The sequence below is a fragment of the Coregonus clupeaformis genome, chromosome 12, assembly GCF_020615455.1.
Source record: "Coregonus clupeaformis isolate EN_2021a chromosome 12, ASM2061545v1, whole genome shotgun sequence".
NCBI classification, from domain to species: domain Eukaryota; kingdom Metazoa; phylum Chordata; class Actinopteri; order Salmoniformes; family Salmonidae; genus Coregonus; species Coregonus clupeaformis.
In genome coordinates, this window is record NC_059203.1 from 27,856,955 (window position 1) to 27,873,636 (window position 16,682).

The 16,682-nt window shown below is 40.9% G+C and overlaps 1 protein-coding gene across 3 annotated transcripts in view; it reads left to right on the forward strand.

Annotated features, from left to right (window-relative positions):
* The first annotated feature begins 599 nt into the window (after positions 1 to 599).
* LOC121578151 (metabotropic glutamate receptor 2-like) overlaps positions 600 to 16,682 on the forward strand; it is a 108,831-nt gene continuing 92,748 nt past the window's right edge. Inside the window, exon 1 of one of the 3 annotated variants that reach the window (XM_045223780.1) lies at positions 600 to 752. The gene's annotated coding sequence lies outside the window, so the exon portion shown is untranslated. Of the gene's footprint in view, positions 753 to 780; positions 1,817 to 16,682 lie in introns of those variants that run through there. The other 2 variants (XM_045223779.1, XM_045223781.1) reach the window with 2 other exon arrangements.

The window sequence follows — 16,682 nt, forward strand, 5'->3', positions numbered from 1 at the left end:
TCCCCATGAATTTGTGTCATTACGGAAGTAGAGAGCTCAAAATAACTAACCTAATTTGTCACACACAAAAACTCCCCACAGTAGTATAGTCAAATAGATAGTTTGTTGTTGAGGAGGGTTTTCTGACCACAGCTTCACTTCAGTTTTCAGACCACAGCTTACGAAAATGAGCAATACTGTCCTCTCTTCTACCTGTAGGCTACTATATCTGTCCTCACTTCTACCTGTAGGCTACTACCTCTGTCCTCTCTTCTATCTGTAGGCTACTACCTCTGTCCTCTCTTCTACCTGTAGGCTACTACCTCTGTCCTCTCTTCTACCTGTAGGCTACTACCTCTGTCCTCTCTTCTTCCTGTAGGCTACTACCTCTGTCCTCTCTTCTACCTGTAGGCTACTACCTCTGTCATTGCCATTCTTTCTGTCATCATCTAAATCGAAGGCAATTATTTAGTCTGGTCTCGAGAGAATGCATAGAAAGCTTTACCATGGGTGTTATTTCCATATATAAAACAAACCGTTCACCGGGCGTGATGACCAATCGGCGTGTTGGGGGGGTTAGTTGCCCTGATGGTAGTTGGTAGCCTATCCATGTCAGGGCAGGCACTCATTAAACACAGCCAACGGAACCTCTTCACACTAACTAACAGAAGGCAGCAGTCCTATAGGCTACAGTCCTGTAATTGAATGGGAATGGAAAGGACCCCAGTGCAGTCTGCATAGTAGCAAAGCCAGGCAAAGACTCTTGAAATAATGTGAGTTTAAATACTGAAGCTTGGGAAGTCTCTGAAGCTTAAGAAGAGAGATGAGATTGAGCAATTGGAATAAAGTTATTGCCAAGAATGTTTTGGGGTTATTAACAGCCTAATGTTACAAGAGTAGCCTTGTAGCACATCGATAAAGATCGGATTTTCATGAGAGGGATATTATATCATTAGATCATTCCATAAAGGACATTTATTAATATTTACAGCAGCAACGATTTATGTATATAAATGTACAACTAGTATTTTGTGCAGAGTAATAACACACTGCAAGCTGCATTCCAAGCACAACTGCTTTACACCAAGCAACTTGCGTGCGAAACTACAGAGCAGAGAGGTTGGTCTGAGCTGAAGACTATCAACAGCGCTTGAGTTTCCCACTGTCTGCCTCAATAGTCAGGGTGTGTGTCTGTTTCTAAGTTGATCCTGATGAACTCCCGCGCATAGAAGGATCTCTCTCTCTCTCTCTCTCTCTATCTCTCTCTCTCTGCTATGAAGGTATTTCATTGGAAGTAACACATTAGGCAAGAATGTTATAATCGTATTATTAAATGGCGCGTGATGTGTAAATTTGCTAATGAGAATTCTAAGCTTTAGAATATTTTACACAGCATACTGCTTCGTGGTTTTGAAGAGCGCTTGCCGAGACATTTAGCAACATTTTGAATTATGTAACTATATAGGCCTACTTCACTATCTACTCTGGTCGGTGTGTCCGTTTAAAGTCATAGTAGACTACTATATACACTCACCACTTGGAACTTCGAGCACAACTATGTGGTCAAAAACGTCGAGGAATTTGCTACTCGTGACAATCTGAACTAGATTTCAGAACCAAGGACAGTTCCCACCTGCTCCACCTGGGAGACCGACGCGCGACGTTTCCCCACTTCCCGACTCAATTTGTCTTAAAAGTTCTTATACTATTTCAAAAGTCAGAGTTTCACACGACTTTGGGAAGAAGGGACTTGAAGGGTCATCATTTTGGTGGGATCGGATGAGTGAACCTCGAATTCTTGATAAGGCTACAACAAGACTTTAACAAATGCGACCAGGTAAGAAATTAACTCCTGTTTTAGGCTTTTCTACTCACAGCGCGCCAGTTTGATCACAAATATTTTTGCATTTATATAGCATGAGCTGACGCATTGTTTACACGTACATTATTTAATGCTCTTTCTACAGGTCTATAGCCTACAATACATGATAGTCTAATCATAACAGAGCTATTACAACATGTGGATTGTAAAGAATACAGGGAATAAAGAACAGGATAGCTACGGTCTGTAGCTAACAGTCTTAGCACAAATAGCTGTTTGTTATTTTACCTCCATATCAATGTAGGTTTACGCATTGTAGCCCTATGCGATATGGCGAAATTATGCAATTTATGGAAATAGCCTACAAAAGGACTATTTTCTGTTCTAAGAAAGATGATGAATTTACAAGCTGTTTGAATATATTTTTGAATCAATTGTTTATAAACACAGGCACAGGTAGCTGCCACTCCCACTTCATCTGGTGTCAATGCTCTATTGTGCTACAGGCACATTATCTAATGCAAAGTGTGACAGGTCAGATTTTTTTTAAATGAAATATTCTTAGATTATCCATTGTTTATTACTCAATCATAGCCAAGTTATTGTGCACAGGTAGGCTATATAGAAATTACGCACAGGTTAACAACGCAATTATTTAAAAGTTATGATGATAACTTGGTCTTTAGAGCAGGGAAGGGATATTTTATTTTTATTTTATTGAGTGCCGAGCTGGAGATGCAGGCGGTAGCCTACGAAAAGTGAAATATACCAATCAATCAACACACACCAAAGAAATGCCAGTGCCAAACAATAATAGCCATAGTCCATGAGACGTCAGATATCTGTCCTGAAATGTAAAACTCACTATAGCAGCAGATAGGGTAGGCATATAGGTCACCATAGGGTAGCAGCAGGCGCTATATTAATATATTGTTAAATAACATTATGTGGTGAACAGGTAGGATTTTACTTTAATATGTTGCTGAGGCTAATTGGATTTTGTCTGTCCTCTCTTCTATCTGTAGGCTACTACCTCTGTCCTCTCTTCTACCTGTAGGCTACTACCTCTGTCCTCTCTTCTACCTGTAGGCTACTACCTCTGTCCTCTCTTCTACCTGTAGGCTACTACCTCTGTCCTCTCTTCTACATGTAGGCTACTACCTCTGTCCTCTCTTCTTCCTGTAGGCTACTACCTCTGTCCTCTCTTCTACCTGTAGGCTACTACCTCTGTCCTCTCTTCTACCTGTAGGCTACTACCTCTGTCCTCTCTTCTACCTGTAGGCTACTACCTCTGTCATTGCCATTCTTTCTGTCATCATCTAAATCGAAGGCAATTATTTAGTCTGGTCTCGAGAGAATGCATAGAAAGCTTTACCATGGGTGTTATTTCCATTTATAAAACAAACCGTGATGACCAACCGGCATGTTGGAGGTTTGTGCCAAATTCTCTACTGATTTCACAGGGCAAGCTTTTGAGCGTGATGATTGAATACGCTAGCCTAGGTCTTATAATTTGTCAAAATGTATGATTTCCACTTGAACATCACTTCACTAAATTCAAATGTCCATGTATGCAACATAAATGATTGCCCCGAGCAATATAATATTATTGTGCAATGATTGATTTAGGGAAATCTGCTGAAGAACAGCTTTTACTCTCCTCAGAAACTGAAATGGATCATATATAGGCATATGTAGATGAGAACAGAGATTCATTTTATTGAGCTCTATCCCTCTTCATGAAACACCATCAAAATACCTTCCTTCCTGTTTTGAAGTGACACCCATTGTGTGTTGTGTCTCTGCTCACTATACAGGACCAATAGCACCATTCATTTCATGTAGAAAGAGTCAAAAGCCTCTTATCACCCAACTGAAAGTAGGTCTTAGTTGGAGGACTTCTTTTTGGATTGAGCCCAAAATCCTCCTGTGTGAATTTGACACTCAGTCACTAATGCACTATATTGTAGCCTACAATGTCTATTCAATCACACAATTTGGTTTGAATAGGCTTCTGTTTATAGAGTGCAGTTTTTTGATACGTTAACAATTAAACACCAGTTGGCCTTCTGAATGTCACTGTGTGAGAACTACTTGAAATTTGAAGTACCTATCAAAGTTGGATTCAGCTGCGGAACTTTTTGAGTTCATTTTGAAGCCCATTGAGTCTTGGGCATTCTCACACTGTGCTGGTGAAAATTCCATAGCAACGCAGAGATGAGTGCCGGGGGAAGGACTTTTTGACTCATTTTGAGGAAAAAGGGAATTGACCAGCATTTTGTGTGTCTATGTGTTAGTGTGCATGTGGGTGTTTGGATTGAGAGATGAAATAGAGCATTGAAACATAACTAGTGACTTGGAGAAATAAGAAAGCTGGAAAGTTGCTGTATCACATGGGTAAATCTAAATCATGATTATTTCCCAGTCACAAATAGATCCCACCTTTGAGCATATCTGTCTAGAATAAGAAATGATTGCATGTGTTATTCCCATTCGTCAACACAAGCTGTCTATTATTGCCTTAGGGGGTGAGTGATTGTTACCTTCAGAAAGTCTTCACACCCCTTGACTTTTTCCATATGTTGTGTTACAGCCTGAATTTAAAATGGATTAAATGTTGATTCTGTGTCACTGGCCTACACACAATACCACATAATGTAGTAGGGTAGTGGGTTCGATCCCCGGGACCACCCATACACAAAAATGTATGCGCACATGACTGTAAGTCGCTTTGGATAAAAGCGTCTGCTAAATGGCATATTATTATATTATTATAATGTCTAAGTGGAGTTATGTTTTTTTAAAATGTTTCTTTAACAAATTAATAAAAGCTGAAATGTTTTGAGTCAATAAGTATCCAACCCCTTTGTTATGGCAAGCCTAAATAAGTTCAGTAGTAAAGATTTGCTTAACAAGTCACATAATAAATTGCATGGACTCACTCTGTGTGCAATAATAGTATTTAACATGATTTTTGAATGACTACCTCATCTCTGTACCCCACACATACAGTGGTTTGCGAAAGTATTCACCTCCCTTGGCATTTTTCCTATTTTGTTGCCTTACAACCTGGAATTAAAATGGATTTTTGGGGGGGTTGTATCGTTTGATTTACACAACATGCCTACCACTTTGAAGATGCAAAATATGTTTTATTGTGAAACAAACAAGAAATAAGACAAAAAAACAGAAAACTTGAGCATGCCTAACTATTCACCCCCACAAAGTCAATACTTTGTAGAGCCAGCTTTTGCAGCAATTACAACTGCAAGTCTCTTGGGGTATGTCTCTATAAGCTTGGCACATCTAGCCACTGGGTTTTTTGCCCATTCTTCAAGGCAAAACTGCTCCAGCTCCTTCAAGTTGGATGGGTTCCGCTGGTGTACAGCAATCTTTAAGTCATACCACAGATTCTCAATTGGATTGAGGTCTGGGCTTTGACTAGGCCATTCCAAGACATTTAAATGTTTCCCCTTAAACTACTCGAGTTTTGCTTTAGCAGTATGCTTAGGGTCATTGTCCTGCTGGAAGTTGAACCTCTGTCCCAGTCTCAAATCTTTGGAAGACTGAAACAGGTTTCCTTCTAGAATTTCCCTGTATTTAATTCTGACCAGTTTCCCAGTCCCTGCCGATGAAAAACATCCCCACAGCATGATGCTGCCACCACCATGCGTCACTGTGGGGATGGTGTTCTCGGGGTGATGAGAGGTGTTGGGTTTGTGCCAGACATAGCGTTTTCCTTGATGGCCAAAAAGCTCAATTTTAGTCTCATCTGACCAGAGTACCTTCTTCCATATGTTTGGGGAGTCTCCCACATGCCTTTTGGCGAACACCAAACGTGTTTGCTTATTTATTTCTTTAAGCAATGGCTTTTTTCTGGCCACTCTTCCGTAAAGCCCAGCTCTGTGGAGTGTACGGCTTAAAGTGGTCCTATGGACAGGTACTCCTATCTCCGCTGTGGAGCTTTGCAGCTCCTTCAGGGTTATCATTGGTCTCCTTGTTGCCCTCCTTGCCTGGTCCGTGAGTTCTGGTGGGCGGCCCTCTCTTGGCAGGTTTGTTGTGGTGCCATATTCTTTCAATTTTTTAATAATGGATTTAACGGTGCTCCATGGGATGTTCAAAGTTTCTGATATTTTTTTATAACCCAACACTGATCTGTACTTCTCCACAACTTTGTCCCTGACCTGTTTGGAGAGCTCCTTGGTCTTCATGGTGCCGCTAGCTTGGTGGTGCCCCTTGCTTAGTGGTGTTGCAGACTCTGGGGCCTTTCAGAATGGGTGTATATATACTGAGATCATGTGACAGATCATGTGACACTTAGATTGCACACAGGTGGACTTTATTTAACTAATTATGTGACTTCTGAAGGTAATTGGTTGCACCAGATCTTATTTAGGGGCTTCATAGCATACAATACATTTGCACGCACCACTTATCCGTTATTACTTTTTTAAATTTTTTTGAAACAAGTTATTTTTTTCATTTCACTTCACCAATTTGGACTATTTTGTGTATGTCCATTACATGAAATACAAATACAAATCCATTTAAATTACAGGTTATAATGCAACAAAATAGGAAAAATGCCAAGGGGGATGAATACTTTTGCAAGGCGCTGTTCAATTGTCTGTAAGGTCCCTCAGTTGAGCAGTGAATTTCAAACACAGATTCAACCACAAAGAACAGAAGGTCACCTATTGGTAGATGGGTAAAAAAAACAAGCAGACATTGAATATCCCGTTGAGCATGGTGAAGTTATTAATTACACTTTGGATGGTGTATCAATACACCCAGTCACTACAATGATACAGGCGTCCTTCCTAACAGTTGCCGGAAAGGAAGGAAACCGCTCAGGGATTTCACCCTGAACTGAAGGTGACTTTAAAACAGTAACAAAGTTTAATGGCTGTGATAGGAAAACCTGAGGATGGATCAACAACATTGTAGTTACTCCACTATACTTAACTAAATTACAGAGTGAAAAGAAGGAAGCCTGTACAAAATAAAAAATATTCCAAAACATGCGTCCATTTTGCAATAAGGCAAATGTGGCAAAGAAACTTTATGTTCTGAATACAAAGGATTATGTTTGGGGCAAATCGAACACAACACGTCACTGAGTACCACACTTCATTTTCAATCATGGTGGTGGCTGCATTATGTTATGGGTATGCTTGTCATCGGCAAGGACTAGGGAGTGTTTTAGGATAATAAGAAACAGAATAGGCAAAATCCTAGAGGAAAACCTGGTTCAGTCTGCTTTCCAACAGACACTGGGAGACAAATTCACCTTTCAGCAGGACAATAACCTAAAACACAAGGCCAAATATACACTGGAGTTGTTTACCAAGACAACATTGAATGTTCCTGAGTGGCCTAGTTACAGTTTAGAAAATATATGGCAAGACTTGAAAATGGCTGTCTAGCAATGATCAACAACCAACTTGACAGAGCTTGAGGATTTTTTAAAAGAACAATGTTCAAATATTGTACAATCCAGGTGTACGAAGCTCTTAGAGACTTACCCAGAAAAACTGACAGCTGTAATCACTGCCAAAGGTGCTTCTACAAAGTATTTACTCAGGGGTGTTAATACGTATGTAAATGAGATATTTCTGTATTTCCTTTTTTTTATATATCTAAAACGACTAAAAACATGTTTTCACTTTGTCATTATGGGGTATTGTGTGTAGATGGGTGAGAAATAACATCTATTTAATCCATTTTGAATTCTGTCTGTAACATAACAAAATGTGGAATAAGTCAAGGGGTATGAATTCTTTCTGAAGGCACTGTATGTGTTATGGGTTAAATATTTATATCCATCTTAGCATGAATTGTTTAATCATTTCTTTATTGAAATGTTAAAACAAGATAAGAACCAACGCCATTATTTTAAACATTACAGACTGTGCATCAATCATACTTATTCCAATGACTATATAATACTTAGTATACTCACACTGGCCAATCATACTCATACCAATGGTAATATCCATTATAATACCAATGTTATGATAGACAAAATCAGACATATTTCATCTATAAAGGCTGTATTTGAGCAGTGCCTTGAGCAGCTGGGCTCTCTGTCTGAGGGTGAACATGGCTTAGGCTCCTTCTGGCTCCACCATGTGTTGTGTGATGGTGTTCAGGTCCGTTAGGGAGGGAGGGTCAGTCCTTTCAACACTGGCTGCTGTCTGACATCTCACCACCTGATCACGGTGCCACTCGACACAGCATGGGGACATCTACCAACTAATGAAGGTGTCATGCTCCAAGATAACATTAAGGTCCATATGAAGATGCCATGCTCTTTTTACCAAAAGGACATCAACACCCATGTAAAGGTGCCACACACCATTATCTTCCAAGAGGACATAATAATTTGTTCTTAATTGACTCACCTGGATAAATAAAGGTGAAATAAATAAAAACATAGAAAATATACATTACCATCCATGTGAAGGTGCCATCATGCACCATTTATCAAGATGACAAGCTGCAAACTATGTGACCTGAAAGTCCAGCACAGTAGAATATATTATAGACTCTTCTACATCAATATATTCACAAGCTTCTGCTGCCCACAGTTGATGCAAACAGACGCTTAATTGGGACTCTTTGTACAGTTGAAGCCAGTGAACTATACTGTACCAACTGTCATCTGTATGATATTCAGGACCTGTGTTTGGTTGAAACACGTGCTCAAAGCAACAACTGTACTTAGCCACTCAATAATATGAGTTGTGTGTTATTTGGATCCAAGAGAGAGGCACATTGTATTGGAGGCGGTTAACTAATATAGCCTATGTTGCTAGAGTGATCTGAGTTGGAGAGACAAACAGCTTTTCCATGCACGTGATGTGAGGCTGGTATCTAGCTAGCTGAGGGTTCAAAGCGGAGCGAGGCACACTGTTTTCTCTTTTTGAACTCCTGTTTCACAGGGAATAATTGTGCAGAGACAGCTGGGTAGGGAGGGAGCGGCTCTCTTGGCTGCCGAGTGTGATCATGACGGCCGATTCTGCCGTGAGCCAGATTTAATGTGATCAAGGCCTGATAGAAGATACCTCAGAACTAAGAGGAGGCTGAGCGAGCATCGACAGTCGTAGTAGCAGCTCCAAATCACGTCAAATTACTCTTGGTCTCCTGTTTCAGGAAAACGATAAGTATGGCCTCTGCTAAGTGGCAAATGTTTTCCTAATATTGCCACTGATATAATTTGATATATCTACCTACCTCCAATCTTCAGGCTTGTGTATCCCCAAATCTCTTCAACACACACCTGGGGAATTTGTGGTAGCGCTTTTTAGCTATCACCAGACAAAGATCCATTCTTGGATCAAAATGTTGTGTAACTGAGCCAAATTAAAGGTATGTGGTGGAGCAATCATGTGTCAGCATCCTATATCTGTAGGAGTTTTTTTTTGCATTTACGCCAGTCAGACCTTACCTTGGCCTAGTTCCTGTCCCTTCTTGGTCTTCCTGTTTGGCCCTGATTCGTCCATTAAACTCCCATTCTTAGATGGGCTCGGCGATTGCGAGCCCCCACCGAACCCATCTGGTCCAAGAGACAGTCGATCATGATGATTCGATTTCTAATGTCAATAAAACTGTTTTGGGTCACCTGGGCCCTGTAGCTCCTGCTGGAAGACTGTGGCTCAGTCCCAATAATCTCTCCTTTCTCCTGAAGTGTGCACTCATTCACTACTCCCCACATATTTTAAAGCATTGAATTGGTGATAGGCATTGGCTAGAGGGAGTTTTCATATACCAGCCATATCCTTCAAATTTATGAAGGTAAGTGAAGAAGTACACACTTCGAGAGAAAGGAGATATTATTGGAACGCACTCTATGAGGCAGGAAGAAGGATCTGGCTGGCATATCTGTAGGCTTCATGATCTCACCATACCAATCACAAAGAAGAAGAAACTATACAATGAAAGTGTGTGCCCTCAGGCCTGGAGGGAAGCAAAAGTCATTCCGCTACCCAATAATAGTAAAAACCCCTTTACTGGCTCAAATAGCCGACCAATCAGCCTGTTACCAACCCTTAGTAAACGTTTGGAAAAAATTGTGTTTGACCAGGTACAATGCTATTTTACAGTAAACAAATTGACAACAGACTTTCAGCACGCTTATAGGGAAGGATATTCAACATGCATGGCTGACAGAAATTGATGATAAATCACTGCTAGGCAAATCCCCGCCTTATCTTAGCTCACTGGTCACCATAGCAACACCCACCCTTAGTCTGCGCTCCAGCAGGTATATCTCACTGGTCATCCCCAAAGCCAACACCTCCTTTGGCCGCCATTCCTTCCAGTTCTCTGCTGCCAATGACTGGAACGAATTGCAAAAATCTCTGAAGCTGGAGACTCTTATCTCCCTCACTAACTTTAAGCATCAGTTGTCAGAGCAGCTTACCGATCACTGCACCTGTACACAGCCATTCTGAAATTAGCCCACCCAACTACCTCATCCCCATATTGTTATTTATTTTGCTAATTTGCACCGCAGTATCTCTATTTGCACATCATCTTTTGCACATCTATCATTCCAGTGTTAATACGAAATTGTAACTATTTTGCACTATGGCCTATTTATTGCCTTACCTCCATAATTTACTACATTCGCACACACTGTATATATATTTTATGTTGTATTTTTGACTTTATGTTTTGTTTACCCCATATGTAACTCTGTGTTGTTTTTATCGCACTGCTTTGCTTTATCTTGGCCAGGTCGCAATTGTAAATGAGAACTTATATTTTTTTTATGATAAAACAATTGTGGGAGCTGTTTTGTTAGACTTCAGTAAGGCTTTTGACATTATTGATCATAGTCTGCTGCTGGAAAAAAGGTATGTGTTATGGTTTTACACCCCCTGTTATATTGTGGATAAAGAGTTACCTGTCTAACAGAACTCAGAGGTTGTTCTTTAATGGAAGCCTCTCCAACATAGTCAGGTGCCACAAAGAGGGACTTAGGAAAATTCCAATTGGCTCAGAACAGGGCAGCACGGCTGGCCCTTAAATGTCCATGGAGAGCTAACATTAATAATATGCATGTCAATTTCTCATGGCTCAAAGTAGAGGAGAGATTGACTTCATCACTACTTGTTTTTGTAAGAAATATTGACATGCTGAATGCACCGAGCTGTCAGTTTAAACTACTAGCACACAGCTCGGACACCCATACCCCACAAGACATGCCACCAGAGGTCTCTTCACAATCCCAAAGTCCAGAACAGACTATGGGAGGCGCACAGTACTACATAGAGCCATGGCTACATGGAACTTTATTCCATGTCAGGTAACTGATGCAAGCAGTAGAATCAGATTTATAAAACAAATTAAAATACACCTTATGGAACAGTGGGGACTGTGAAGAGACACACACAAAGGCACAGACACAGACACAGACACACGCTTACACATACACATGATAAGACACGCACTCTACACACACCTACACATGGATTTTGTATTGTAGATATGTGGTAGTAGAGTAGCGGCCTGGGGGCACACACTTAATGTGTTGTGAAAAGTGTTATGAAATGTAATGTAATATTTTAAATTGTATTTAACTGACTTAATGTTGCTGGATCCCAGGAAGTGTATCTGCTGCCTTGGCAGGATACGTAATAATACAAATACAAAAATACAGCCATGCTAAACGCCTGCATTACATTATATTACACTACATTACACTACACTACACTAAACAACGGGTCTGGGTTTTGCCTTGACAGGTCTAAAGAGCTATAAAACACTTAAGAAGGATAAAATGTAGCATTGTAAAAGAGTCACCTCAGTCCACTTTGTCTTTTACAATAATATGGACAGTAGATTTGGACAGTAGTAGCCTGGTTGTGTATGAAGTTTTGGACATTATAAGTATCTTCCTCACACTCTTTTGATTGAGCGTGGATCACTTTCTTGAAAATGTTGCACAGACAGTTTCAGTCGAGAAGAGGTTTCATTAATGCACCATATGCTCTGTCTCCCACAGCCTACAGCATTTATACCATGGCATTGTTGAATACTCATATCTGATTGGCTTGAAGGGCATTCTAGAGCGTGCAATATTTCCCTATAATGTATGGTATACAGTGCCTTGCAAAAGTATTCATCCCCCCTTGGCGTTTTTCGTATTTTGTTGCATTACAACCTGTAATTTAAATAGATTTTTATTTGGATTTAATGTAATGGACATACACAAAATAGTCCAAATTGTTGAAGTGAAATGAAAAAAATTACTTGTTTCAAAAAATTCTAAAAAATAAATAACGGATAAGTGGTGCATGCATATGTATTCACCCACTTTGCTATGAAGCCCCTAAATAAGATCTGGTGCAACCAATTACCTTTAGAAGTCACATAATTAGTTAAATAAAGTCCACCTGTGTGCAATCTAAGTGTCACATGATCTGTCACATGATCTCAGTATATATACAGTGGGGAAAAAAGGTATTTAGTCAGCCACCAATTGTGCAAGTTCTCCCACTTAAAAAGATGAGAGAGGCCTGTAATTTGCATCATAGGTACACGTCAACTATGACAGACAAATTGAGGGAAAAAAATCCAGAAAATCACATTGTAGGATTTTTTATGAATTTATTTGCAAATTATGGTGGAAAATAAGTATTTGGTCACCTACAAACAAGCAAGATTTCTGGCTCTCACAGACCTGTAACTTCTTCTTTAAGAGGCTCCTCTGTCCTCCACTCGTTACCTGTATTAATGGCACCTGTTTGAACTTGTTATCAGTATAAAAGACACCTCTCCACAACCTCAAACGGTCACACTCCAAACTCCACTATGGCCAAGACCAAAGAGCTGTCAAAGGACACCAGAAACAAAATTGTAGACCTGCACCAGGCTGGGAAGACTGAATCTGCAATAGGTAAGCAGCTTGGTTTGAATAAATCAAATGTGGGAGCAATTATTAGGAAATGGAAGACATACAAGACCACTGATAATCTCCCTCGATCTGGGGCTCCACGCAAGATCTCACCCCGTGGGGTCAAAATGATCACAAGAACGGTGAGCAAAAATCCCAGAACCACACGGGGGGACCTAGTGAATGACCTGCAGAGAGCTGGGACCAAAGTAACAAAGCCTACCATCAGTAACACACTACGCCGCCAGGGACTCAAATCCTGCAGTGCCAGACGTGTCCCCCTGCTTAAGCCAGTACATGTCCAGGCCCGTCTGAAGTTTGCTAGAGTGCATTTGGATGATCCAGAAGAGGATTGGGAGAATGTCATATGGTCAGATGAAACCAAAATAGAACTTTTTGGTAAAAACTCAACTCGTCGTGTTTGGAGGACAAAGAATGCTGAGTTGCATCCAAAGAACACCATACCTACTGTGAAGCATCGGGGTGGAAACATCATGCTTTGGGGCTGTTTTTCTGCAAAGGGACCAGGACGACTGATCTGTGTAAAGGAAAGAATGAATGTGGCCATGTATCGTGAGATTTTGAGTGAAACCTCCTTCCATCAGCAAGGGCATTGAAGATGAAACGTGGCTGGGTCTTTCAGCATGACAATGATCCCAAACACACCGCCCGGGCAACGAAGGAGTGGCTTCGTAAGAAGCATTTCAAGGTCCTGGAGTGGCCTAGCCAGTCTCCAGATCTCAACCCCATAGAAAATCTTTGGAGGGAGTTGAAAGTCTGTGTTGCCCAGCGACAGCCCCAAAACATCACTGCTCTAGAGGAGATCTGCATGGAGGAATGGGCCAAAATACCAGCAACAGTGTGTGAAAACCTTGTGAAGACTTACAGAAAATGTTTGACCTGTGTCATTGCCAACAAAGGGTATATAACAAAGTATTGAGAAACTTTTGTTATTGACCAAATACTTATTTTCCACCATAATTTGCAAATAAATTCATTAAAAATCCTACAATGTGATTTTCTGGATTTTTTTTTCTCATTTTGTCTGTCATAGTTGACGTGTACCTATGATGAAAATGACAGGCCTCTCTAATTTTTTTAAGTGGGAGAACTTGCACAATTGGTGGCTGACTAAATACTTTTTTTCCCCACTGTACACCTGTTCTGAAAGGCCCCAGAGTCTGCAACACCACTGGGCACCACCAAGCTAGCGGCACCATGAAGACCAAGGAGCTCTCCAAACAGGTCAGGGACAAAGTTGTGGAGAAGTACAGATCAGGGTTGGGTTATAAAAAAATATCAGAAACGTTGAACATCCCATGGAGCACCAATAAATCCATTATTAAAAAATTGAAAGAATATGGCACCACAACAAACCTGCCAAGAGAGGGCCGCCCACCAGAACTCACGGACCAGGCAAGGAGGTCAACAAGGAGACCAAAGATAACCCTGAAGGAGCTGCAAAGCTCCATAGCGGAGATAGGAGTATCTGTCCATAGGACCACTTTAAGCCGTACACTCCACATAGCTGGGCTTTACGGAAGAGTGGTCAGAAAAAAGCCATTGCTTAAATACATAAATAAGCAAACGTTTGGTGTTCGCCAAAAGGCAGGTGGGAGACTCCCCAAACATATGGAAGAAGGTACTCTGGTCAGATGAGACTAAAATTTAACTTTTTGGTCATCAAGGAAAACGCTATGTCTGGCACAAACCCAACACCTCTCATCACCCCGAGAACATCATAGGCAGGGACTGGGAAACTGGTCAGAATTAAATACAGGGAAATTCTTGAGGGAAACCTGTTTCAGTCTTCCAGAGATTTGAGACTGGGATGGAGGTTCAACTTCCAGCAGGACAATGACCCTAAGAATACTGCTAAAGCAACACTTGAGTGGTTTAAATGTCTTGGAATGGCCTAGTCAAAGCCCAGACCTCAATCCAATTGAGAATCTGTGGTATGACTTAAAGATTGCTGTACACCAGCAGAACCCATCCAACTTGAAGGAGCTGGAGCAGTTTTGCCTTGAAGAATGGGCAAAAAACCCAGTGGCTAGATGTGCCAAGTTTATAGAGAGATATACCCCAAGAGACTTGCAGCTGTAATTGCTGCAAAAGCTGGCTCTACAAAGCATTGACTTTGTGGGGGTGAATAGTTAGGCACGCTCAAGTTTTCTGTTTTTTTTGTCTTATTTCTTGTTTGTTTCACAATAAAACATATTTTGCATCTTTAAAGTGGTAGGCATGTTGTGTAAATCAAATGATACAAACCCCCCAAAATCAATTTTAATTCCAGGTTGTAAGACAACAAAATAGGAAAAATGCCAAGGGGGGTGAATACTTTCGCAAGCCACTGTATCTGCATTGTAGAATTCAATGGCTATAGTTCTTTCTTACATGTTCTATGTTTGAGCTGCTTTGGAAATCAAAAGTTGAATTGAAAACAGTATTGGCATTGTTGAATTCGATTTTTATAATAGCAACCTAGCACTGATGGTTTGGTTAGCTAAACTAGCAAGTCTGTTTGTTTGGTTACCAAGGCAACTACTGTAGCTATCTAGTAAACTTGCTAGCTTTCAGTGGGTGTTGAACACATTTCTACCGGCAAATGAACACATTTCTAGGAGCAAATGTGTTAAATTATAGCCATGGTATAAAAAGGGATAATCAACTCGGGGCTCTATGAGTTCTCTGGAAAATAATGCAACTCTGTAGAAGGTTAGTTCCACTCCGCTAACGCGTTGTGGAACACACCTTCCACATCATTCATTATTTTCCATAGAAAATAATGTCGTTGATTATCCGTCACGTAGTGGTGAGTTTCTGTAGAGATGGCAGATTCAGCAGCAATCATTGCACTTGTTCCTGCTCATTTGCATCATTGTCTGTTGCTGTGTCTGCTGCTGGGGTGCGACTGAACACTATCGCGCACGCACACAGTAGATGCACCAGGAGCCCACCCACAGGAAGAGTGACAGGAAATGCTATAGGTGACATACTCACACTGTGACCATAAGTTATTACTAACTCTATCCTAGCTAGAGGAGTAGGTGGGCACATTCCCTCCATGCTAAAAATGTTAAATACCTTTATAGGGAGATTTAACATTGCAACAGTGTACTGCAATATGTTATTTAGAAAACGTTTAAGATTAAGAAGTTTATCATGACAAACAGTGTTACATGAGTGTTACATGAATGACAAAAGTATATGGTCTTCACAAAGTTCGCTGCTTCAGTGTTATGAGATATTTTTGTCAGATGTTACTGTGGTATACTGAAGTATAATTACAAGCATTCCATAAGTGTCGAAGGCTTTTATTGACAATTACATTAAATTTATGCAAAGAGTCAATATTTGCAGTGTTGACCCTTCTTTTTCAAGACCTCTGCAATCCGCCCTGGCATGCTGTCAATTAACTTCTGGGCCACATCCTGACTGATGGCAGCCCATTCTTGCATAATCAATGCTTGGAGTTTGTCCGAATTTGTGGATTTTTGTTTGTCCACCCGCCTCTTGAGGATCGACCACAAGTTCTCAATGGGATTAAGGTCTGGGGAGTTTCCTGGCCATGGACCCAAAATGTCGATGTTTTGTTCCCCGAGCCACTTAGTTATCACTTTTGCCTTATGGCAAGGTGCTCCATCATGCTGGAAAAGGCATTGGTCGTCACCAAACTGTTCTTGGATGGTTGGGAGAAGTTGCTCTCGGAGGATGTGTTGGTACCATTCTTTATTCATGGCTGTGTTCTTAGGCAAAATTGTGAGTGAGCCCACTCCCTTGGCTGAGAAGCAACCCCACACATGAATGGTCTCAGGATGCTTTACTGTTGGCATGACACAGGACTGATGGTAGCGCTCACCTTGTCTTCTCCGGACAAGGTATTTTCCGGATGCCCCAAACAATCGGAAAGGGGATTCATCAGAGAAAATGACTTTACCCCAGTCCTCAGCAGTCCAATCCCTGTACCTTTTGCAGAAT